This window comes from Camellia sinensis, chromosome 7, assembly GCF_055761805.1.
Source record: "Camellia sinensis isolate YWXY chromosome 7, ASM5576180v1, whole genome shotgun sequence".
NCBI lineage: Eukaryota > Viridiplantae > Streptophyta > Magnoliopsida > Ericales > Theaceae > Camellia > Camellia sinensis.
The window spans coordinates 180,719,792-180,744,585 of record NC_138967.1 but is presented as its reverse complement, the minus strand read 5'-3'; the positions used below and the strand labels follow the sequence as shown (position 1 = coordinate 180,744,585).

The following is a 24,794-nucleotide window of genomic DNA, read 5'->3' as shown; positions in this document are numbered from 1 at the left end:
ACTCTTCGAGACCTTGTCCCGAACCTTTTGACAGCCTTTTCACGGCTATTTCTTGTTTTGTGGACAATTTGCCCTGTAGGTGTCATATATAAGGCGCACAACAATACATTATGATCTATTCTTAACTACACGACTGAACATATCATATCTTGCCTTATGAAAAGGACCCAACCACCTTCTCCAATCGTATTTGTGTCGGAGAAGTTGCTTGTAGCAGCAACAATAGTTGTGCATGTAAGTTTCTGAATAAACTTATATATTCAATTGTTCGTAATACAAAGATTACAACCAATATTTATAGCAATCCTAAACCTAATCTATAATAGGAAATAACCCTATACAATCAATCTACAATCAATCGAATATTCACAATCAACCTAATTGATATATTTCCATAATTACATAATATTCTTACACCCCCGCTCAAACTCAAGGTGTTTTAGCATAAAACATTGAGAGTTTGCCAAGAAGAAACTGAAATCGAGCAGTGGTGTGAATCTTCGTAAAGAAATCCGCAAATTGCAATGCCAAAGAGACGAAAGAAAGCGAGATGGAACTAGACTGTAGATGCTGATAGACAAAATGACAATTAATCTCAATGTGCTTCGTCTGCTCATGAAAGACTGTTATGTGCAATCTGAATAGCACTGCAGTTGTCACAATAAAGGGAGGTCGGAGAAGACTGAGGGACACCTAAATCAGTCAAGAGACAACGAAACCAAAAAATCTCAGCAGGGGCATAAGCCATAGCATGACACTCAGCCTCAGCAGTGGAACGCGCAACAACAGTCTGTTTTTTACTCTTCCAAGAAATCAAGGAATCACCAAGAAACATGTAGAAGCTAGAAGTGGACTTGCGATCAGTGACATCATCAGCCCAATCAGAATCAGCATAAACTTCCAAGTCCAAAGAGGAAGTAGAAGACAACAGTAAACTCTAAAATATAGTTGTAAGATTCTTGAAAGCTTTTCTGTATCTTGTATATTCAATGTGTTAAAGATTACAATCAGACCTTAGATTATATAGCCCTAAATCCTAAACCAAAAATACAATTATATCTCTAACAGGACTCTAACACAATCATAATTATGCCTCTAATAGGACTCTAATTTGTACAAAACACACAATAATATATATTTATATATTCTATATTCTCACACCCCCGCTCAAACTCAAGGTGTTTTAGCAGAAAACACTGAGAGTTTGCTAAGAAGAAACTGAAACCGAGCTGTAGTATGAGTCTTGGTGAAGAAGTCCGCAAGTTGCAAAGCCGAAGAGATGAAAGGAAGCGAGATAGAGGCAGACTGCAGATGCTGGCGAACAAAGTGACAATCAATCTCAATATGTTTCGTCCGCTCATGAAAGACAGTATTGTGGGCAATCTGAACAGCATTGCGGTTGTCACAATAGAGAGATGTCGGAGAAGACTGAGAGACACCCAAATCAGCCAAGAGACAACGAAGCCAAACAATCTCAGCAGTGGCATGAGCCATAGCACGATACTCAGTTTCAGCAGTAGAGCGAGCAACGACTGGTTGTTTCTTGCTTTTTCAAGAGATCAACGAATCTCCAAGAAACATACAGAAATCAGATGTAGACTTACGATCAGTAACATCACCGGCCCAATCAGAGTCAGCATAGGCCACCAAGTCCAAAGAGGAAGTAAAGGACAACAATAAGCCCTGAAAGATGGTACCTCTGAGATAGCGAAGAACGCGAACCAAAGCAGCCCAATGGGTAGAGCGAGGAGTAGAAACGAACTGACTAACCACATGAACAGCATAAGCAAGATTAGGGCGAGTGACAGTCAAATAAACTAAACAACCCACAAGCTCACGATATAAAGTGGGATCATTCAGAGGGACACCATCAATAGAGTTAAGCTTCACATTAAGCTCAATAGGTGTATCAGAAACCTTAGTATCAGTAAGACCAGCACGATGAATGACTTCATTAGCATACTTAGCCTGAGACATAAAATAGCCTTTGGGAGAAGAAGCAACCTCAATACCAAGAAGGTACTGTAATGGACCCAGATCCTTCATTTCGAAGGTGCGGAAGAGATGCTGCTTGACCTCAGAGATAGCAGAAGAGTCCGAGCCAGTGATGATCATATCATCCACATAGAATAAGAGAGCAACAAAACCAGCCGAGGTATGTCGCAAAAATAAAGCAGAGTCGGAAGCAGAAGGATGAAACCCGAGCTCGGTAACAGCAGTCTGAAATCGATCATACCAAGCACAAGGAGACTGCTTTAGACCATATAGAGCATGCTGAAGACGTCAAACCTGACCAGAGGGATGGTGAAGACCAGGGGGAGGACGCATGTAAACCTCCTCAGTGAGATGGCCATTAAGAAAAGCATTCTTAACATCCATCTGATAAAGAGGCCAAGAACGAACAGCAGCGACAGAGATCAAAGTACGGACAATAGTCATTTTGGCAACAGGAGCAAATGTCTCCTCATAATCAATACCATACTATTGAGAGAAACCTTTGGCAACCAGACGAGCTTTGTAACGCTCAAGAGAACCATCAGAATGAGTCTTGACTTTGTAGACCCATTTGCAACCAGCCAGGTTCTTATCAGCAGGCAAAGGAACCAACTCCCAAGTACTAGTTTTTTGTAAAGCAGACAACTCATCCTCCATAGCTTGAACCCAATGAGGATCCTGACAGGCCTCCTTGTAAGACTGAGGTTCTACAAAAGAGTGAATAGCATACAAAAAGGTACGATAGGAAGCAGAAAAACAAGTATTAGACCAACCCAACCGTTTTGGAGGATGACGCGTTCGAGGAGGATATCGGTGTATAGTAGGATCAGAGTCGTTAGAAGCAGGAGGATCAGCAGCAGGGGTAGAGACATCTAGTAGAGGAGGAGCCTTGCGACGAGAATAAACTAACAATGGAGGAGAAGAAGGAGGAGAAGTAGTCAGAGGTGAAGCAGGAGGAGAAGATGGAATAAGCTTAGGAAGAACTGTGGAGATGTACTCATCGGATGGGACCTCAGAAGGAAATGGATCAATATGAACCAAATCCTCTTTGGAAACTGGGACGGTGAGAGGAGGAAGCTGAAAGTAAGATAGACATTCGAGAAAGGCAACATGGCGGGAGACATAAAGGCGACGAGAAACAGGATCATAACACTGATAACCTTTCTGAGTAGGACTATAGCCTAAAAAGGCATAGGACAGATCGGACACTAAGTTTGGTCCTATCTTTGCGGGGAAGAAGAACAAAACAGGCAGACCCAAACACACGAAGGAGGGAATAGTTAGGAATTTGGGAGAACAAAGCCTCATAAGGAGACCGACCAGAAAGAAGGGGAGTAGGCATGCGGTTGAGAAGAAAAGTAGCAGTAAGAACTGCGTCTCCCCAGAATGGAGCCGGAACTGAGGCAGAGAGAAGAAGAGACCTAGCGGTCTCAAGAAGATGACGGTGTTTACGCTCGGCTCGACCATTTTGGACAGGTGTATCTGTACAGGAAGTTTGGTGAATGGTACCCAAATTGGCCAAATACTCTCAAAACTCATTTTTAAAATATTCCCCACCCAAGTCAGACCGTAACACTTTAATTGTAGACCCAAACTAAGTAGTAATCATAGATTGAAAGGTACGGTATAGCTGATAGAAATCGGACTTATGAGTCATAAGATAAACCCAAGTGTAACGGGTGCAGTCATCAACAAATGACACATAGTATGCAGAACCCCCTTTGGTGAGAACAGGAGAAGGACCCCAAACATCAGTATGAACTAAAGAAAACGGTGTATCAGATATAGAAATACTTTTACGAAAATGTAAGGTTGTCATTTTGGCAAGTTTACACCCCCGACATTCAGTAAGTTCACTAGGAGAAACTTTACCCAAAATACCTGACTGAGCTAAAGACCGTAAGCGGTCAGCAGACAAATGCCCTAATCGAGAATGCCATAAGTAAAAAGGACTAGACAGAGAATCTAACTGAAAAGAGGAAAAGGCAGTCAAAGAGGTTGCTATAGGCAGATGCAAGCTCTCCACCACATAAAGGTCTCCATTTCTATGGCCGGTCCCAATCTTCTGCTTAGACATTCGATCCTGTACAGAACAGATAGCAGAAGAAAAGATAACATCAAAACCAGCGGCATCAAGCTGACTGATATATAATAAACTGACAGATAACTGAGGAACATAAAGGACAGATGGAATAGAGACAACAGACATAGCAGACGGTAGGACAGACCCAACAAATACAACAGACATACCAGATCCATTAGCCGCATTGACAGTAATAGGAAAGGGAGGAGGAGTACAATTGTGAAGTAAGGAGAGATGGGGAGTCATGTGATGAGAGGCACCAGAGTCAAAAAGCCAGACAGACGAAGAGATACCTGAAGAAGACCCAAGCAAACCTGAATAAAGAGATGAAACAACGGAAACAAATGGAGATGGCTGAGAGGTAGACAATATATGCTGAATTTGACTAATCTGAGCAGTCAAGGAAGCCAAGTCAAGATCAGGAGTTGGAGCAGATGCAACATACGCAGTGAGAGGAGCTCGGAAGTGGTTTTGAGATTGCTGAAAAAATGAGGCAGGCTGACGTCCCTTCTTGGGACAGTGGTATTTCCAATGGCCCTTCTGATAGTAGAAGGCACACTCATCAAAAGCCAGAGACATCGTAATAACTAGAAAATTGAGAGGTTAAAGTGTAATAAAATAAAGTAGCCAAACTAGGGGTTCAAGTGTAATAATCAAAATATGAGCGGTCAAACTATAATAACAAGGAACTTGTTTGGTCCAAATAAGAATAAAAGAGAACTAGGTAATTTCATAACCAGGTGGGTCAACTTCGAACCACATAGAGAAAGAGACAGAGAGAGACAAGAGTCGAAGTCTACTCTGGAGCAGCCGACATAGAGTAAAGGGCCGAAGTTGAAGCAAATTGAGAGGAACAAGGGTAGACAGCTCTTCGATCGTGTGAATCGAAGTAGGAGAGAACCAGCGATGACGACGGCTCAACTTCACAAGTCCAGTGATAGATCACGAACCAGAAAGATCACGAACCAAAGGCTAGGGTTTTCGCGAATGACTCGTGCGGCAGAGAACCTGAGAGACGAACCAGATGACCAGACAAAGGACAACTCAGGACCTTCACTCGAACTAGACGAACACAAAAGAAGAAGAGCGAGTCACGACCTGCGACTCAGAGAGATAAAACCAGTGGGTTGATTTCCGAGAGACAATGGACAGCTTCTAGGGTTTCAGTTCAGAGTGGCTCTGATACCATGTAAGATTCCTGAAAGCTTTTTTGTATCTTGTATATTCAATGTGTTAAAGATTACAATCAGACCTTAGATTATATAGCCCTAAATCCTAAACCAAAAATACAATTATATCTCTAACAGGACTCTAACACAATCATAATCATGCCTCTAATAGGACTCTAATTTGTACAAAACACAGAATAATATATATTTATATATTCTATATTCTCACAATAATATCCCGGAGATAGCAAAGAATCTGAACCAAAGCAGCCCAATGTGTAGAACGAGGAGAAGAAACGAACTGACTAATCACATGAACATCATAGGCAAGATCAGGGCGAGTAACCGTCAGATAGACAAAGCAACCCACGAGCTCTCAATATAAAGTAGGATCATCTAGAAGAACACCATCAATAGGGGTGAGCTTCACATTAAGCTCAATGGGGGTATCAGAAATCTTAGTGTCAGTAAGAACGGCACGATAAATAACATCATTGGCATACTTGGCCTGAGAGAGAAAGTAGCCCTTGGGAGAAAAACTACCTCAGTACCAAGAAAATAACGCAAGGGGCCCAGATCCTTCATTTCAAAAGTGCGAAAAAGATGCTACCTGACCTCAGAGATAGCAGAAGAGTCAGAACCAGTGATGATCATATCATCTATATACAATAATAAGGCAACCAATCTAGTAAAGGTGTGGAGAAGAAATAAAACAAAATCCTGAGCACAAGGATGAAACCCAAGTGCAGTAACAACAGTCTGAAAACGATCATACCAAGCACAAGAAGACTGCTTCAGACCATACAGAGCACGCTGAAGGCGACAAACCTGTCTAGAGGAATGGTGAAGGCTAGGGGGAGGACGCATGTAAACCTCCTCGGTGAAATGGCCATTAAGAAAAACATTCTTAACATCCATCTGATAAAGAGGCCAAGAATGAACAACGGCGACAGAGATCAAAGTACAAACAATAGTCATCTTGGCAACAGGAGCAAAGGTCTCCTCATAACCAATACCATACTTCTGTGAAACCTTTGGCAACCAAACGAGCTTTGTAGCGCTCAAGAGAACCATCAGAATGAGTCTTGACTTTGTAGACCCATTTACAACCAATCAAATTCTTACCAGCAGACAAAGGAAACAATTCCCAAGTACTAGTTTTCTGTAAAGCAGACAACTCATCCTTCATAGCTTGAATCCAATGGGGATCCTGATAGGCCTCCTTGTAAGATTGAGGTTCTGAAAAAGAATGAATAGCAGACAAAAAAGTATGATAAGAAGTAAAAAAACATGTATTAAACCAACCCAACCTGTTTGGAGGATGGCATGCTTGAGTAGGATATTGGTGTGCAGCAGGATCAGAGTCGTCAGAAGCAAGAGGATCAACAGCAGGGGCAGAGACAATTGGTGGAGGAGGAGCCTTGCAACGAGAATAAACTAACAATGGAGGAGGAGAAGAAGCAGAAGGAGGAGAAGCAACCAAAGGTGAAACAGGAGGAAAAGATGGAACAAGCTCAGGAGGAACAATGGAGATGTACTCATCAGACGGGACCTCAGAAGGAAATGAATCAATATGAACCAAATCCTCTTTGGAAATTGGGACGGTGAGAGAAGGAAGCTGAAAGTGAGGTAGAAGTTTGAGAAAGGCAACATGGCGGGAGACATAAAGGCGACGGGAAACAGGGTCATAACAGCGATAACCTTTCTGAGTGAGACTATAACCTAAAAAGACACATAGGACAGACCGGGCACTAAGTTTAGTCATATCTTTACGGGGTAAAAGGACTAAGCAAGCAGACCTAAACACATGAAGAAGGGAGTAATTAGGAAGTTGGGAAAACAGAACCTCATAAGGAGACCGACCAGAAAGAAGGAGGGTAGGCATACGGTTGAGAAGAAAAGCAACAGTAAGAACTACCTCATCCGAAAACGGAGTTGGAACGGAGGCAGAGAGAAGGAGAGACCTAGCTATCTCAAGAAGATGACGGTGTTTACGCTCAGCTCGGCCATTTTGGGTAGGTGTATCGGTACAAGAAGTTTGGTGAATGGTACCCAATTTGGCCAAGTATTCATAGAATTCAATTTTAAACTATTCCCCGCCCAAATCAGACCGCAACAATTTAATAGTAGACCCAAACTGTGTAGTGACCATAGATTGGAAAGTACGGTATATCTGGTAGAAGTCAGACTTATGAGTCATAAGATAAACCCAAGTGTAACAGGTGCCGTCATCAACAAATGACACATCGTATGCAGAACCTCCTTTGGTGAGAATAGGAGAAAGGCCTCAAACATTAGTATGAACTAAAGAAAATGATGTATCAGATATAGAAGTACTTTTATGAAAAGGTAAGGCTGTTATTTTGGCAAGTTTACAACCCCGACATTCAGTAAGTTCACTAGGAGAAACTTTACTCAAGATACCCGACTGAACTAAAGACTGTAAGCGATCAATAGACAAATGCCTTAATCTAGAATGCCACAAATAGAAAGGACTAGACAGAGAATCTAACTGAAAAGAGCAAAAGGCAGTCGAAGAGGTTGCCAAAGGCAAATGCAAGCTCTTTACCACATAGAGGCCTTCAACTCTATGGCCGGTCCTAATCTGCTGCTTAGACATCTGATCCTGCATAAAACAGATAGATGAAAAAAAGATAACATAAAAACCAAAGGCATTAAGCTGACAGATAGATAATAAACTGACAGATAATTGAGGAATACAAAAGACAGATGGAATAGAGACAACAAACATAGCAGATGGTAGGACAGACCCAACAGATATAACAGACATACGAGACCCATTAGTAGCATTGATAATAATAGGCAAAGGATGAGGAGTACAATTTTGAAGTAAGGGGAGATTAAGAGTCATATGATGAGACGCACCAGAGTCAAAAATCCAGACAGACGAGGAAATACCTGAAGAAAACCTAAGCAAACCTGAATGAAGAGAGAAAACAATGGAGGCAGACGAGGATGGTTGGGAGGTAGACAGTATATGCTGAAACTGACTGATTTGAGCACTCAAGGAAGCTAGGTCAGGATCAGGAGCCGGAGTAGATGCAATATAATCAGTGGGAGGAGCCCATAATTGGTTATAAGACTGCTGAAAAAATGAGGTAGGCAGACGTTCCTTCTTGGGATAGTTGTACTTCCAATGGCCCCTCTGATGGCAGAAGGCGCACTCATCAGAAGCCAGAGACATCATAATAACCAGAAAACTAAAGGGTTCAAGTGTAATAAATCCTAAATCCAAAACCACAGCGTAATAACCATAAGAGTATTGGGTCTAAATGTAATGTCAGTAAACTAATATCAGATGGGTCAAATACCAGAGAAGTCGAGACCCAACCTTAGAGAGAGAGAGAGAGAGATATGGGTCAAATACCAGAAAAGTCGAGACCCAACAAGAAGAGATATCGAGACCCACGAAATTAGAGAACCATGGAGAGAGCGAAATCGTTATAGAGAAGCTTCGCGATTGAATCTTCGGTCTCTCAACCTAGTCGATCCAGATGAAATAGTCAGATAGGTCAAACGAACGACCTAGATAGGTCAAATGAGAGAGACGAAGCAACCAAATAACAAAGCTTCCAGAGAACCAGAAGTTTCAAAACAGAGGACCAGAGAGAAACAGAGTTAATCGCGATGGGTCACCCACGCGAGTCAGTGAAGTGACGGCCAGATGCGTCACGACTATAACTGATCACAAACTAGAAAACCAGAGGGCACGAAGCTGAGGCAGAATCGAACTCAGATGAGTCATGAGGCAGAGGTAGTCAGTTGCGAATGGTTCGCAAGGCAGAGGCTGAGTGTCGCGAACAAGAGGGAACCACGAACGAAGCCTATAGTCGAACCAGACAAACACAGAAAGAGAAGAAGCTATCGACTTCTAGGGTTTTGGGTCAGAGACGGCTTTGATATCATGTAAGTTTCTGAATAAACTTGTATATTCAATTGTTCGTAATACAAAGATTACAACCAATATTTATAGCAATCCTAAACCTAATCTATAATAGGAAATAACCCTATACAATCAATCTACAATCAATCGAATATTCACAATCAACCTAATTGATATATTTCGATAATTACATAATATTCTCACAGTGCAATCAAATAAAGGTAATTCCAAGCCTTCTTTCTTCCCTTTTAGAGCTATTAACAGGGCTAGTCGGGTTAACCTTTTTTTTTTTTTGGTGAAATGCTTTATGCATGATTTTTATGTAATAGTTTAATGCTTGGGATCTATGCTTTAACTTAGAAACGATTATTACAAGAATATTTAGTGGATAAGAACGCTTACCTCTTCTCTTTGCTTTTATCTTCATTATTATGCACCCACATACTGTGTCCAAGGTAAGGATTCCTAAAGTTGCTGATAGCAGTAAGATCTTCACAAGTCTTTTCTTATTATTTGAATAATGAATTGAATCTGAAACAGAGAATATCAAGAACTGAAGTACTAGGTAAATTCTGAAACAGAGAATACCAAAATGATTCGCATTCCAACTAAGGGCTGAAGAATTGAGGAGTTTAGAAGGTTAAGAGAAACCTAGTAGATCACAGCCATGCATTAACCTATTGTTGAAGCTGGCAAGTGTATGTAGATATCTTCGTCACTATTGTCTTGGAGGCTCTGCCAGGTATCAATCAAATCCTTAAACCACATCAAACAACCACTACCACCTCAGCTAATAAATGATTTTTCTCGTACTATCTGGATGTATCTTATGAAAGACAAAAGTGAGGTTTTTTTTGTGTTTCACAATTTTCACCAAATGATTTGTACTCAATTTGGTGCGGTTGCCAAAATATTATGATATGATAATGGGAGTGAGTGCATTGATTCTGGTCTAGCGAGCTATTTTTCCACCAATGGCATTATTCATTAGACATCTTGCACCAACACCCCTCAACAAAATGGGGTTACTGAGTGCAAGAATCATCATCTTCTTGATATGGCTCGTTGCATGATCATTTTTATGTAGGTGTCTTGGTCTTACTGGGGAGAAGTAGTTCTCATCACTGCCTATCTCTTCAATCGTCTTCCTACCCAAGTGTTGCACAAATAAGCTCCCCTTTAGGTGTTCTTAGATTCTGAGTCTGGGTTTTCCATTCCTCCTAAAACCTTTGGGTGTGTTTGCTTTGTCCACAACCATTCCCCTACTCGTGGTAAGTTGGATCCTCGTTCTATTAAATGTGTCTTTCTGGGTTATTCACCTACTTAAAAGGGCTATAAGTGTTATTATCCTCCGTCTCGTAAGTAGTTTTTCCATAGATGTCACCTTCTTTGAGTCTCAATCCTACTTCTTGTCCTCTTCGGTGTCCCAGTCATCCCTTCAGGGGGAGCCTTGATGTGAAGAGATTCCTAGATTTTCAGTTCCTGGATCATTACTGGTGGTGAGGATGTAGAACATGAACCAGCTATTGTGGGCAATAAGGAATCTAATGTTCTCATGGAAGGGAAAGTCTATGTTAGAGACAAAGACAGACAGAAAACTACTTGGATACAAGAGACCACTTTTGATCCACCACTGTTATCTCCTTCTTCTAATGAGAGTCCAGGTAACTCTGAAACCCTTGATATTCCTGAGTATTCTAATCTTGATGTTCCTATTTCTAAACAGAAGGGTGTGAGGTCCTGTACTAAATATCTTATCTCTAACTTTGTATCATACTCTAATTTGTCTCCTTCTTATAGAGCCTTTGTGTCCAAAGTTTCTTTTGTTGGTATTTCCAATCATTTTCAGGATGCTCTTGCTGCTCCTGAGTGGAAACATGCCATGATAGAAGAAATGAGAGCACTTCGTAAGAATGACACTTGGGAATTGACTGAGTTTCCTAAAGGCAAACGACCTGTGGGGTGTAAGTGGGTGAATACTGTGAAGCACAAAGCGGATGGTTCAATTGAGCGTTACAAAGCTTGACTTGTGGCAAAAGGCTTTACTTAGACTTATAGAGTAAATTATCAATAGACATTTGCACCATGGCTAAGATGAATTCAATCAAGGTACTCCTCTCTCTTGCAACTAATCTAGTTTGGCCACTTCACCAGTTTGATGTGAAGAATGCTTTCTTACATAGTGATCTAAAAGATGTGTATATGGACATTTCTCTTGGGTTTGAGGATCATCAGGCAGAGGGTAAAGTATACGGGCTTAAGAAGTCTTTATATGGTCTCAAACAATCTTCAAGGGTTTGGTTTGAGAGATTTACTCAGGCAATGCTCAATTATGGCTTCAAATAGCGTAAGGCTGATCAGACTTTGTTTGTTAAACATTCCTCTCATGGTAAGACAATCACCCACATTGTATATGTGGATGACATAATTCTTATAGGAGATGTTATTGAGGAAATTCCCTAGTTGAAACAATATTTAGTAAGCGAGTTTGAAATAAAAGATTTGGGGAATCTGAATTATTCCTGGGTATTGAGGTTGCTAGGTCCAAGGGTGAGATTTTCATTTGCCAGAGGAAATATATTCTTGACCTGTTGAAAGAAACTAGGATGCTTGGGAGTAAAACTTGCGACACACCTCTAGAGCCAAATCAAAAACTTAGTGATGATGGTGGAGAAGTTGCTGTTGACAGGGGATTTATCAGAGACTAGTGGGGAAGCTCATTTATTTATTCCATTCTCGTCCTGATATTGCTATTACGGTTCGTGTGGTTAGCTAGTTCATGTATGCTCCTCATGAGACACACACACTTGGCCACGGTGATGCGGATTCTTAGGTACTTAAAATCTTCTCCTGGAAAGGGTCTCTATTTTGCCAAACATGATAATCTTCGTGTGGAAGCTTATACAGATGCTGATTGGGCAGGATTAGTAACTGATAGAAGGTCCACATCTGGATATTGCACCCTCGTTGGGGGAAATTCGGTTACTTGGAGAAGTAAAAAACAGAATGCAATAGCTTGGTCAAGTGTAGAGGTAGAATTTAGAGTCATGACACAAGGTGTATGCGAGCTTTTGTGGATCAAGTTGCTGCTAAGTGATCTGGGCATTGGTCAGATAGACTTCATGCGACTATATTGTGACATTAAGGCTACTATTAACATAGCTCACAATCCAGTTCAACATGACCGCAAAAAACATGTTGAGATTGATCGTCACTTCATCAAGGAGAAACTCACCAGTGGCACTATATGTACTCCTTTTGTGAATTTGGGTGAACAGCTGACAGATATTTTCATCAAGGAAATTGGGAGCAAACCATTCCATGATGTATTTGGCAAGCTAGGCATGAGAGATATCTTCGCACTAGCTTGAGGGTAAATGTTAGAATAAGGGAGAATTTCAAAACAGTGGGATAGACAAAAAAATTACAAAAAAATGTAGGGTGCAAGTGGCTTTGTGATGGGGTGCAAGTGGCTTTGTGATGGGGTGCAAGTGAAAGGTTGTAGGGGTGCAAGTGTCACTTACACACTTCTATGTTTGTGTAAATATTTTTTTTTCTCCCATTAGGATGTAATTCCCCCCTAGAATAATATCTTAGATAATATGTATTGCTTATTCTATTTAACTATCATTAGCCGTTATTTTCTTATTATGTATTTTTCCTTATTTATGCCTTAAGGCTTCCGTTGTGAGCTATATATTATCAATATAAAAAGGGAATGATAGTCTCATCATTTCCTAAGTTTGTTTTTGTTGAATATAGAAATTAGAGTATATAGAATGTTTTTAATTTTAGTATTATGTATATAATCTGTGATTGTGTCAATCACTGATTTAGTATTGTTTCCTTATTTATATCGTTTCCTAAATTGTATCATGAATCTATTATATATACATGGCATCTACCTTCTTCATGGGTAAGCCAAATAATTCTTTTTTATTTTTTTTGGTATCAGAGTTAGGTTAAGTACCTAGTAATTTTGCTTCACCGGCAGGCGACAACCTTACTTTGGCCGCCCGCCAGACCTCAACCCATTTCACTGCCATATTTTCTTTCAGTATCACTTCATGGTAATCTCTTCCTCTATCCACTAGTTTATTCCTATCCCAAATATTTCTGTCATAATTTTTTTTTACTCGCAATCCATTTTTTTTTGTGTATTTCTGTTCCACTTTGTCTTTCCCTCTATTTCAACCTCAAATAGGTTTCTATCTTCAAACCTATTTGAGTTTGAGAGGGGGTATTATACCTATATCATGGTAACCATGGTGATATACCATGTGAACCACCTAAGCCGCCCCATCTGGCGTACAACTAAAGTCACCCCCTCTAGCGCACCACCAAAGCCGCCCCCTGGCGCATTTTTTAATAAAGCCGCCCCTTGGCGAACTCAGTCATTTGTTGCCTTCATCGTTCAACACCACGTCATAAGTTATGTATGTGCCACGCTTGCTAGTTCAACATCCAGTTCTCTACATCAGTTCGGCATGACCCCTTTAAACTGTCTCGACATGGATTCCGGTTAGTTTCTACAACAGACCCCTTTAAATTGTCTCGACATTAATTCTGGTCAGTTCCTACAACTGTCCAACATGACCTTAAACTGTCCCGACATTAGTTCTGACCAATTTCTACAACGGTTCGACACAACCATAAATCATCTCCTGGCATTAGCTCCGGCCTCCGATGCCGACCAGGGTCTTGTTGGTTGCAAATCAGGGTGTTTCCTTATCATAAATGCTTTGGCAGCTCTTCTAGGGCAATTCAGTTCCTGTTTTTTTTTTTTTTTTTCCTTTCTAAGTGTGGTGCTGATATATTAAGCACTTTTTGGATTTTTTTATTTAGTGGACTACCAGATTTGTTCGGTAGCATTTATTTGGACTAGCCGTTGACTTTTTTCCGGCTTCTCCTAATCATCCATTGGCAAGCTGCAATTATTGAATATCTTCACATCAGCTTGAGAGGGAGTGTTGAATATAGAAATTAGAGTACATAGAATCTTTTTATTTTTAGTATTATGTATATAATCTGTGATTGTGTCAATCACTGATTTAGTATTGTTTTCTTATTTATGTCGTTTCCTAAATTGTATCATGAATCTATTATATATACATGGCCTCTACCTCATTCATGGGCAAGCCAAATAATTCTTTTCATTCTTTTGTTTTCTCCTAACAAATAGATGTGTTTGAAACTTCTTCAGTTTCAGTGATAACAGCTTTGTCACACCCCATCAGAGAAGACATCAGGGCATTTACCCAATAAAAAATGGACAACCAAAAGAAGGGGACAAAATTATGTTGGTCCATGAATTTTATTATCAAAGATTCCCAATATCTGGTTGTCCCAAGTTCCCACTGAAAGGTACATTTAAAATTTAGAAAGTATGCTTTTCTAATGCTTTTTTAAATAATGCCCCAACGAGGGGGAAATGAAGACTTATTGCAATGAATGACCCAGTGAGGGGAAAGGAAGACTTGCTCCAAATAATGTCTGTGGAATTAGCATTGACTGACCATGGAATTCCATGCCTTCTTTGTTGACTCCAAATCCAACTGAGGAATCACTGTGCTGTAAGAATTCCTGAGTGTTCATTTATAAATGGAATAAATAATGGAAAAAAATCCCGTGAATTGGACATTAGACCATCAATGGAAGGCCTCAAACTTTCTTTTTTGTCTGCCTCTTTATTTTCCATCTTAATAATGTCCAGTGCAGTAGACATAATAACTAAAATCCAATTCATTACAGGCAGCCAGACCATAGTTTCAATTGGTGGGAGCTTTGAGATGGGATTTTTCAGACCGGGCAATTCCCAGAATCAATACTTGGGAATATGGTACAAGAAAATATCTTCTAGGACTGTTGTATGGGTCGCCAACAGAGAAATCCCACTCATCGATTCATCAGGTGTCTTGAAGGTAATCGACCCTGGAATTGTGGCCCTTCTCAATGGTACCGGCAGTATCATTTGGTCTGCCAATGTGACAAGATCCACAGTACAGGATCCTATTGGTCAACTTTTAGAGTCAGGAAATCTTGTTGTGAGAGATGCCAATGATGACAACCCAGAGCATTTTCTCTGGCAAAGTTTTGATCATCCATGTGATACTCTTTTACCAGGCATGAAACTTGGAAAAAACTTTGTAAGTGGACTAGAGCGGCACCTTTCATCATGGAAAAGCTCTGATGATCCAGGTCAAGGTGATTTTGCATTTTGGTGTGATCCCCAAGGATATCCGCAACTTATTCTGAGCAATGGTTCCATTGAGCTGTACCGAACTGGGCCATGGAATGGTCTCAGATTCAGTGGAAGACCAAACCTTAAACCAAATTCCATCTACACATATGGATTGGTTTTCACCAAGGAGGAGGTGTTTTATGGTTATGAACTCATTAACAACTCAGTTGTTTCAAGGTTTTCTCTGAGTCATAATGGCATTATGCAGCGCTTGACATGGATTGATCGAACCCAGGAATGGGTCCTTTACCTGACTACACCGACAGATAATTGTGATTATTATGAACGGTGTGGTCCATATGGTAGCTGTAACATTGAAAACATACCAGTATGCTGTTGTTTGAGTAGCTTTGTGCCCAAATATCCGAAGGATTGGGAAAATGGAGATTGGTCTGATGGGTGTGTTCAGAGGACACCATTGGATTGCCATAACGGAGATGGATTTCTCAAGTATTCACATTATAAAATGCCAGACACAAGATATTCCTGGTTTAACAAGAGCATGACCTTAAGGGAATGTAAGATGGTATGCTTGAAAAACTGCTCTTGTACGGCTTACACAAATTTAGACATACGAGGAGGTGGAAGTGGCTGCTTGCTTTGGTTTGATGCATTGATTGATGTGAGAGAGTTCAGTGAAAATGGGCAAGACATTTACATAAGGATGGCTTCCTCTGAGTTGGGTAAGAATTCATACCAAACACATAGATTAGTGGTTTTACATTATAACTAAATGATGCTCTCTTTGACTGCCAAACACATACATTAGTGATTTTACAGGCATACAAATGATGATGCTTATAAAATTTGATTATATTTTAGGACAAAATATATGTATGGTTCTTTTAGTATGCGTTTTATGTCATTTTAATCTTTTAATTTTCATTTTTGTCAAAAGAGGTAAGAAGGGGTCGGAATCTATCAAACCCGATCACCTTGCTTGGTTTCCAGTTTTCCAAAACACTTTTCAGAAAATTCTACTTTCTTGTTTTCCGTGTTTTTTTTGTTTTTACGGAATTTTTTTAATATTTTAAGTAATTTTTTTACTTTTTAGACACACCTAACATAAATACACCTAAAAAGTAAAAAAATTGTAAAAAAAATCTTTTAAAAATTCACTAAATACCAAAAATACAAAAAAAAATACAAGAATTCAGTACATTTTTTGTATTTTTATGTATTTATTAATTTTTTAAAATATTTTTTCACAATTTTTTTACTTTTTAGGTACATTTAAGTAAGGTGCATCTAAAAAAGTAAAAAAAATGTTTAAAATTTAAAAAATATTCACTAAAAACAAAAAAACACAAAAACCAAAAAAGTCAATTTTCAAAAAACTTAATCCAGAAAACTCAAACCAAACACAGTGAATAGTTTTAAGAATCGCATGAATCGTAAAATGTGAATCGAATCGTGAATCATACGATTCATCATCAATTCTATCCCAAAATAGGTTCATGCACCTTTCAGGCACTACCTTCACTGCCAAGTGCCAGAGCTTTTGGCTGCCACATATACAGAATATATCAAGACTCTCTATTGCAATCCCCGCTACACGAACAGTTATTTGGTGCACTGGGAACACCACTTGGCCATGTGCCCATCTAATAATAGCGAGGCATGTGACCGTTATTAAGGAAAAGTAGAGGCAGCAATGTGATGTGGTCTATTGGGAAAATTATGATGGCCTTATTTGTTATTGTATTTTTGTGCGAGGATTATCTTGGTAATTTTGCATTTTTAGGTTTTGAAGACTTTATAAATATGGCTCAATTAGGTCAGTTGAGACAGGGTCAATATGTGAGTAACCCTTGGGTTTATTAGAGTTGTGGCTCCATGTATCCTTCCCCCTTCTTTCCCCTTGTGCTTGTGGATTCAAGCCCCTTGGTGAACTCTAGGGTTTCCCCCCTTTTCTTTCTCCCCTATATTCTCCTTGTAAATTCAAGGCCCCTAGTGGACTTCTTTGGTTTCTCCCCTCTTGTGTCTCTTCATCCCTGAAATTATTATCTATTGTATCTAAAATTTGTGTTTTAGTGAAATAAATAGACTGCAAATTTTTTTCCTTGTGTGATTTTTTCAAGTTACATCACAAAGTAACCACACGACCGCATGCCATTAGAACACATGACTGCACTGAATTTTCTGCCCCACATGTTAATTTTTGCCGCTACACACACCACCATACCATGACACCACCCATATAAAGTGCACTCAGCTGCAGTTGGGAGAAGACTTCATAGGGGAAAATCTAGAATCAGAAGTAGAGATAAAGTTCTATTCCTAAGTTGTATCTTCGGTTTAACTGTGAAGGGTATAAATTAAAGTAAACCAGGCTTGCAAACTTTCTGACAAAGCAGTTGTAAAATCAAGAGGCAGCAACTACAACTTGGCCACTTGCAGAGCCCCTAGCACTTTGAAAAATTGATAACCTCTTCTACCGAGTGTATAGCAATGTTCATAAATTAAGGGCAGGTTTCTCCTTCAAATGCAGCTTTCCTTAATACCAATCATGGTAAAAAGTGACTGCATCACAGAATCTACTAAAGCCTGGCTTGACCTCATTATGTTACTAGCCTTGGTTGAATGTGTTTGTTACTTATTTTCTAATTATATATATAGCAATTGACATTATACATATGTTTGTGCTCTCATGGTTGTATTACCTGAATGAATTAACCATTACTTTAATTGAGGATTCAACAGTTCAACAAGTTGGCTTCAGTGGCAAGAAAAAAGAGATAGTCGGAGTGATCTTGGCAGTATTATTTGGACTTCTTCTGCTGGGTATGAGCATAACCTTGTATCTCAGAAAAAAGAAGAAGAATTTACAGCTGAATAGAGAAGGTATGTGAGATGAGTTATTATGGTAAACTTAATTTAGAAGGAAAAAATAAAACATATGCACACTCAGATATATATATTCTGTAATTATGTGTTGATGTGTTCTTCCTGGTATTGGTATATTACTTTGTTAGATCTACTCATCTCATTTGCATCCACTTCGTCCCTGCATTACAGGAAATCTAATGCACAACTCTGAACGAGGTTACAATGACAAAAGCCAGAAGGAAGATCTAGAGTTACCATTGTTTGACTTAGCGGTAATAGCTAATTCCGCAAATAACTTTTCAATCGACAACAAGCTTGGAGAGGGTGGATTTGGACCTGTTTACAAGGTAACAATGTAAAAACGCACTTGTGCAATCTATAACCAACTTGATATTGAATATAGTTATTTGAAATCCTTCCATTTTATTCTACTCAAACAAGGATCTTAATAAAATTGGTAATGAATTTTCTATCCGGTTCGGACCAGGTATTAATTCAAGGTTTCGAAAGTAGCTTGCTTTCTAGTGAGTTCTTTCTTTCTTTTTAGTTCTTCCAAGTTATCTTTTGTTCAATCCTACACTTTCTAATTATCATCTACGTCCAATAATTAACTTGCCTACGATTTTGTAAATTTTAACTTTAATTATTTTTCATTTCAAATTCACTCATAAATGAAGCCTAAATAAAACCTAAAATTGTTGTACTCCTTCAGAATCTATTCTACCTTATCATGCTACTGATTCTAAATGGCCTATATGTCCACAAATAAGGGAAATAGTAATCCTTCTTCTGAATATTGCAGCATAAGATAAGAAGGGTAAATAATTAATTGCTTCTCTCTATAAAATAAGAAAATTAAACACCGGTACAGGTTCTTGTTAAAAAAAAGAAATTGAGTAGGTATTGTTCTTAATGAACTAACATCATCATTATTCAAAAGCAGGAAATTGGTTCACCAACAAGGTTATTTAGACGGCTACTCTTTCATTTTTTTCGCTTTTTTGAATGGCTATTCAGTTATAGGTTGGTACTCCGTTTCTTGTTTCTATTTATTTTTATTTTTTTAATTTTTTTGAGTAATGGCATAAATGCACACAAATTATATTGAAAAGCTATACAAATGATGTGGTTGATTTGAATTTTATCATTTCAAATCAAAATACCTATCGATGAGCATTTATTTCAAAAATGTCATTATCTAGTTAAGTATTTCTACATGAAAAATATGGAAAAATGATTGTTTATTCTAGTTGAATATTCTATGTAGCAAATAATAATTTATATATTTATGTGTGAAAAATTATTGAGACTGGCCTTTAAAATCTTGTAGAGAAGTTCTAACTTTGTAATTGCCCTCCACATGTCCACACTCACTCATGCAAAGTAATACATTATCTACCCTTTCCTTATCACAGAACCTAGGTGTTATTTGGCATCGCATAGTATATTTTTCCTTCATCTTTTCTCACATATGAAACTTTATAAATTTGTGTAATTATGTCTTTGAAGTATGTGTTTGGTAATGTTGTTACATAAATCACCGATCATGACTGTTCCTGTAGGACCAATGTCAGCCAGAGCAACACACAAAAAAGTAAAAGATATAAATAATAAGAACGGGAAAAAAAAATGGTTTCTTTTAAGTTCTAAGGGAAGAACATTCTATAAATTATATTGGTAATTCCCAGGGCATAATAGAAGGAGGACAAGAAATAGCTGTGAAGCGGCTCTCAAAGAATTCTAGCCAAGGACTTGATGAGTTTAAGAATGAAGTCATCTGTATTGCTAAACTTCAGCATCGAAATCTCGTGAAGCTTCTAGGATGTTGCATTCAAGGAGAAGAAAAGATGTTGATCTATGAATACATGCCCAACAAAAGTCTAGACTTCTTTATTTTTGGTATGGCTTTCTTGAAACTATAATACTTCAATTTTTGGTATAGCACATCTCTTCCACCCTTGGAACAACGAACAATCTTTCTTTCTTTCTTTTTTTCTTTTTTATACTTTTTGTTCCATAAAAACCTTTTGAATTATTTGGTAATGGGACCAAAATTAGCAAGAGCAAGGACTAAATCAGACCCAAAAAAATCCAGATCAAACCCGAAGCGCATTACTAGAGTGGTCAAAGGGCTTCCACATTATTAATGGGATTGCTCGGGGACTTTTATATCTTCATCAAGATTCCAGACTGAGAATTATTCATAGAGATCTCAAAGCTAGTAATATTTTGTTGGATATTGACATGAACCAAAAAATATCTGACTTCGGAGTGGTTAGAAGTTTAGGAGGAAATGAGACATAAGCAAATACAAACATAGTGGTTGGAACACGGTAAGAATCTCCATAACATGTTTTGTCTAATCCCCTTATATTGCTTCAAAATCTGGTTCTTCATTCAGCGTTTCTCTGCAGTGGCTACATAGCTCCAGAGTATGCAGTAGATGGGCAATTTTCAATAAAATCTGATGTATTCAGCTTTGGTGTTTTGGTGCTAGAGATTGTGAGTGGGAAGAGAAACAGAGGTTTCTATCATCCAGGTCACCGCCTCAACCTGCTTGGGCATGTAAGTGTACGAAGCTTAAAGCTATTGTTGCATATGTATGTTTTCCAAGAAGTATTGTTAATATTGTAATGGATTGTTCAGGCATGGATACTCTATAAAGAAGGTAGGTCATTGGAATTGATTGATGAGACTCTATGAGACTCATGCTACCTAAATGAAGTGTTGCGATCAATCCATGTGGGTCTTTTATGTGTGCAACAATGTCTAGAGGATAGGCCAAGCATGTCATCTGTGGTTCTGATGTTGGGTAGTGAAGTTGCATTGCTTCAGGTCAAACGGCCTGGCTTCTTTACTAAAAGAAATGTTCATGAGGCTGGTTGTTTGTCAAGCAAGGATGCAACAGTTTCGGCCAATGAAATCACCATTACTCTGTTAAATGCTTGATAGAAACATACATTGCGTTGATGTAAACTATATGCCCCAAAACCTATTAAATAAAATTAAAATCTTTACTGCATTCAAAGACAGTTTAAGTTGTATAAACCAGTTCCCCTTTTTGTAATTTTCAATTGAATTACATCTGGGATCAGTTTGGAAAGTCCTGTAATCATTGGAGTTTAGGTGGATTTAGTTACATTTTATACCTATCTACAAGGTGGATGCTGTGATTAGTCATTGTTTCTTGTTTACTTGGGCTTGCAAACCTTCATTGGTTATCATCATAATTAATAAAATTTTGTGTGATACATATGAAAGATATTTTCTAAATTTTTTTGAAACTTTCTTTGTGAAAAAAATAAAAATCATAGGCAATTATGAAATTTTCATTATTTTTATTTCTGAAATTACAGAAAACAAAACAAAAGTTAGGCAACTAAAAACAACATTTAGATAAGATGAGTATTGTTGAGATGAGGATGCTAAGGTAGATGTGTAGTAAGATTAGAAAAGACAGAGTTAGGAATGAGTATATTCGTGAACGGATATGAGTAGTATTGATAGAAAATAAGCTAAAAGAGAATATATTAAAATGGTTTGGTCATATACAACGGAGACCAACAGAGACAGTAGTAAAGAGATGCGATACAATGACGGTAGAGGGAAGTGTTAGGGGAAGGAGCAAACCTAGATTGACGTTGGCTAATGTAGTAAATAGAGATATGAATCTCCTTAATTTGACTAACCAAATGGCCTTTGATAGAGCCGAGTGGAGAAGAAGGATTCATATTGCTGACCCCATTTGATGGAACTTAAGGCTTGGTTTGGTTTGGTTACCAAAAAAAAACAAAAACAATTTTCTCCTCGAAATAGCAATGCCCAACCCAAAACAGGATGCTACTCCTGCATTGGCAACACAGTTGACACACCACCGTTTGTTGGATTCATTGGGCCTACTGATGAAAGGTTTCCGCCCTCCTTTTCTTACTAGTTTCTCGGCAACCAAACTGAAAGGAAAAATGTAGATTGACTGAACAAACTGCAAATTGCAGAAGTGGACACTTTGATTCCGCAATTATGGTTTGCCATCCTTTTCTTGAACTCTCAAATATAATTTTGTTAGCATATTATATTAGCCGAAAGTGTTAGCATATTATATTAGCCGAAAGTTACACTAGGGTCTGTAATCATTTTATGCCTTCAGGGATCATCTTGTAATTGTCTTTCTTGTAAACCCTAATCTTCATTTATAAATAGGGGGTGATATTCTATCATACCCAAGCTGGTTACCCAAGCTTCATGGTATCAGAGCTACACCTCTAGGGTTAGGGTTCAAAACGTACCTAGTTGGATCATCTGCTGGGTCGATCTTCAGTCACCGTCGTCACTCCGCTTCGTCTTCATCAGCCGTTGGATCATCTGCTTCGTCTTCGTCTCAGCTCCTCAGCTCGTCGATCTCCTCCAGCCGTTCGTCGCTCGTCTTCATCGCTCTCGTCGTCCTTAGCTCGTCGCTCGTCTTCGTCACTCGTCGTCCTCAGCTCCTCTGTCGCCTTCATCAATCGTCGATCTCTGATATACTCTCACTCTCGTCCACTGTTTGGTATGATATAGCCTCTCTTTTGTATCACACCCTAGTATATATAAATATATATATATCCTGATATAGCCTGGTATATATAAATACATATATCACACCGTACCAATACATGTATACATAAATAAATCAATATATATATATATATATATATAAAAAACAAACAAACAAAAAAAAAAAAACAAAAAAAATGGTTTCTTAATTTTGTTATGTCTTTATAGTGGTCATTGTGCCTGTTATCTCACTACCACCTTCCGGGTTTGTGATTGCCACTAGTTTTGTTACGGGTTCAGTAGTATTGTATCTATGACAGATTCCATCAGTGTGTCCCCTTCTTCTCAAACACCAAAGAGTGAGAGTCCTATTCTATCTACAACCATGACTGAGAACCCCAACCCTAGTCTGAAAATCACCACCTCTCTATTTAATGGTCAGAACTACCTAGCATGGTCTCAAAGTTTGACTATGTTTTTGAAGAGCAGAGGGAAGATGGGGTATGTTGATGGCAGGATACAGGCACCTAGTACCACTGACTCAGGTTATGACCAATGGGAGATTACCGACTCTTTGATTATGAGTTGGCTTATCCATTTGATGGTTCCAGAACTTGGTGAGGGCTACTTGTCTATGGAGACTGCCCAGGACGTTTGGGAGGCTGTGGCTGTTACCTATTCCCGCAAAGGGAATTTTTCACAGGCATTTGAGTTGCGCCGCTCTATTGAGAACTCACTTCAGGGGGAGCAGACTGTTCTTCAGTACTTCACTTTCCTCACCAACGGCTGGAAACGCCTTGACCACCTGGAAGACTATAAGCCCGTTTGCCCTACTGATTCTGTCGGGTACAAGAAGTTCATCGCACGGGAACGGGTCTTTAAATTTTTGGCCGGCCTAAATGTGGAGTATGATCCAGTTAGGGGTCAAGTTCTGAGTATGGACACTCTTCCTTCACTTCAGGAGGCATTTGCCTATGTACAGAATGAGGAGAGTCGCCGGTCTGCTATGATGTCCCCTGTCTCTACTGACCGTTCTGCATTACTGTCTACTCCTCGAGATGGCCTCAGCCTGCCTCCTCTGTCTGCTGCTAAGGAGTCTGTATTCTGTGATTATTGCAAGAAGCCGCGGCATACTCGTGAGACGTGTTGGAAGCTTCATGGGACTCCATCCGGGGGTCGAGGTGATCGGTCTGGTTCTCGAGAAGGTCGGTCAGGCCAATCTAGAGGACGTGGTTCCTATTCCCAGGCTCATCAGTCTAGTGCCGTTGATACCCTTGATTCTAATTCTACTTCTGTTACCCAAGCTTCTGATACTGAGCTGGAGGATGCTTTGCGCCAATTGTTGGACCGCCGATCTTCTACTGCTCTCAGTACCGCTTCCTCGTCCTTTGCTCGCTCAGGTAACTTAGCATCTTCTCCTTGTGCTTTCCTGTGTCATAAATCTTTGCCTTGGATTATTGATTCTGGTGCCTCAGATTATATGTCTGGCTCCTCTGATCTTTTCTCTGTCTATAAGCCATCTTCAGGTCAGGACAAAGTTAGGATTGCCGATGGTACTGTTTCTTCCATTTCTGGAAAAGGTTTAGTCCAAGTCACTCCTACCATACATCTATCTTCTGTTCTCCATGTTCCCAAGTTTTCTGTTAATCTGTTATCCTTAAGTCGTCTTACCCAGGATTTAAATTGTAGTGTGACGTTTTTTTCTGATCATTGTCTTTTTCAGGACCTTGTCACGGGGAGGACGATTGGCAGTGGTAGTGCAGAAAATGGTCTTTACTTCCTAGATCAACCGGACAAACTTGCTTATTCTTCCACGTCTTCTACTACCCCCGCTGATTTATGGCTGTGGCATCGGCGTCTTGGGCATCCCTCATTTCATTTACTTAAGCATTTATTTCCTTCTAGTTTCGCAAATCATCATGTGTCTGACTTTCTTTGTGAGTCTTGTGAACTTGGAAAACAACATAGAGCTTCTTTTGCTCCCAGTTTGAATAAAAGCTTCGTTCCTTTTTCATTAATACATTCTGATGTTTGGGGTCCCTC

The 24,794-nt window shown here is 39.2% G+C and overlaps 1 pseudogene across 1 annotated transcript; it reads left to right on the top strand.

Moving 5' to 3' along the window:
- Nucleotides 1–7,898: 7,898 nt before the first annotated feature.
- LOC145795481 (G-type lectin S-receptor-like serine/threonine-protein kinase At4g27290) lies at nucleotides 7,899–20,623 on the top strand (annotated as a pseudogene). Its single transcript, XR_014336485.1, has 5 exons — nucleotides 7,899–16,075; nucleotides 18,096–18,236; nucleotides 18,411–18,568; nucleotides 19,910–20,120; nucleotides 20,317–20,623. The product of XR_014336485.1 is annotated as a G-type lectin S-receptor-like serine/threonine-protein kinase At4g27290 (transcript).
- Nucleotides 20,624–24,794: the final 4,171 nt, after the last annotated feature.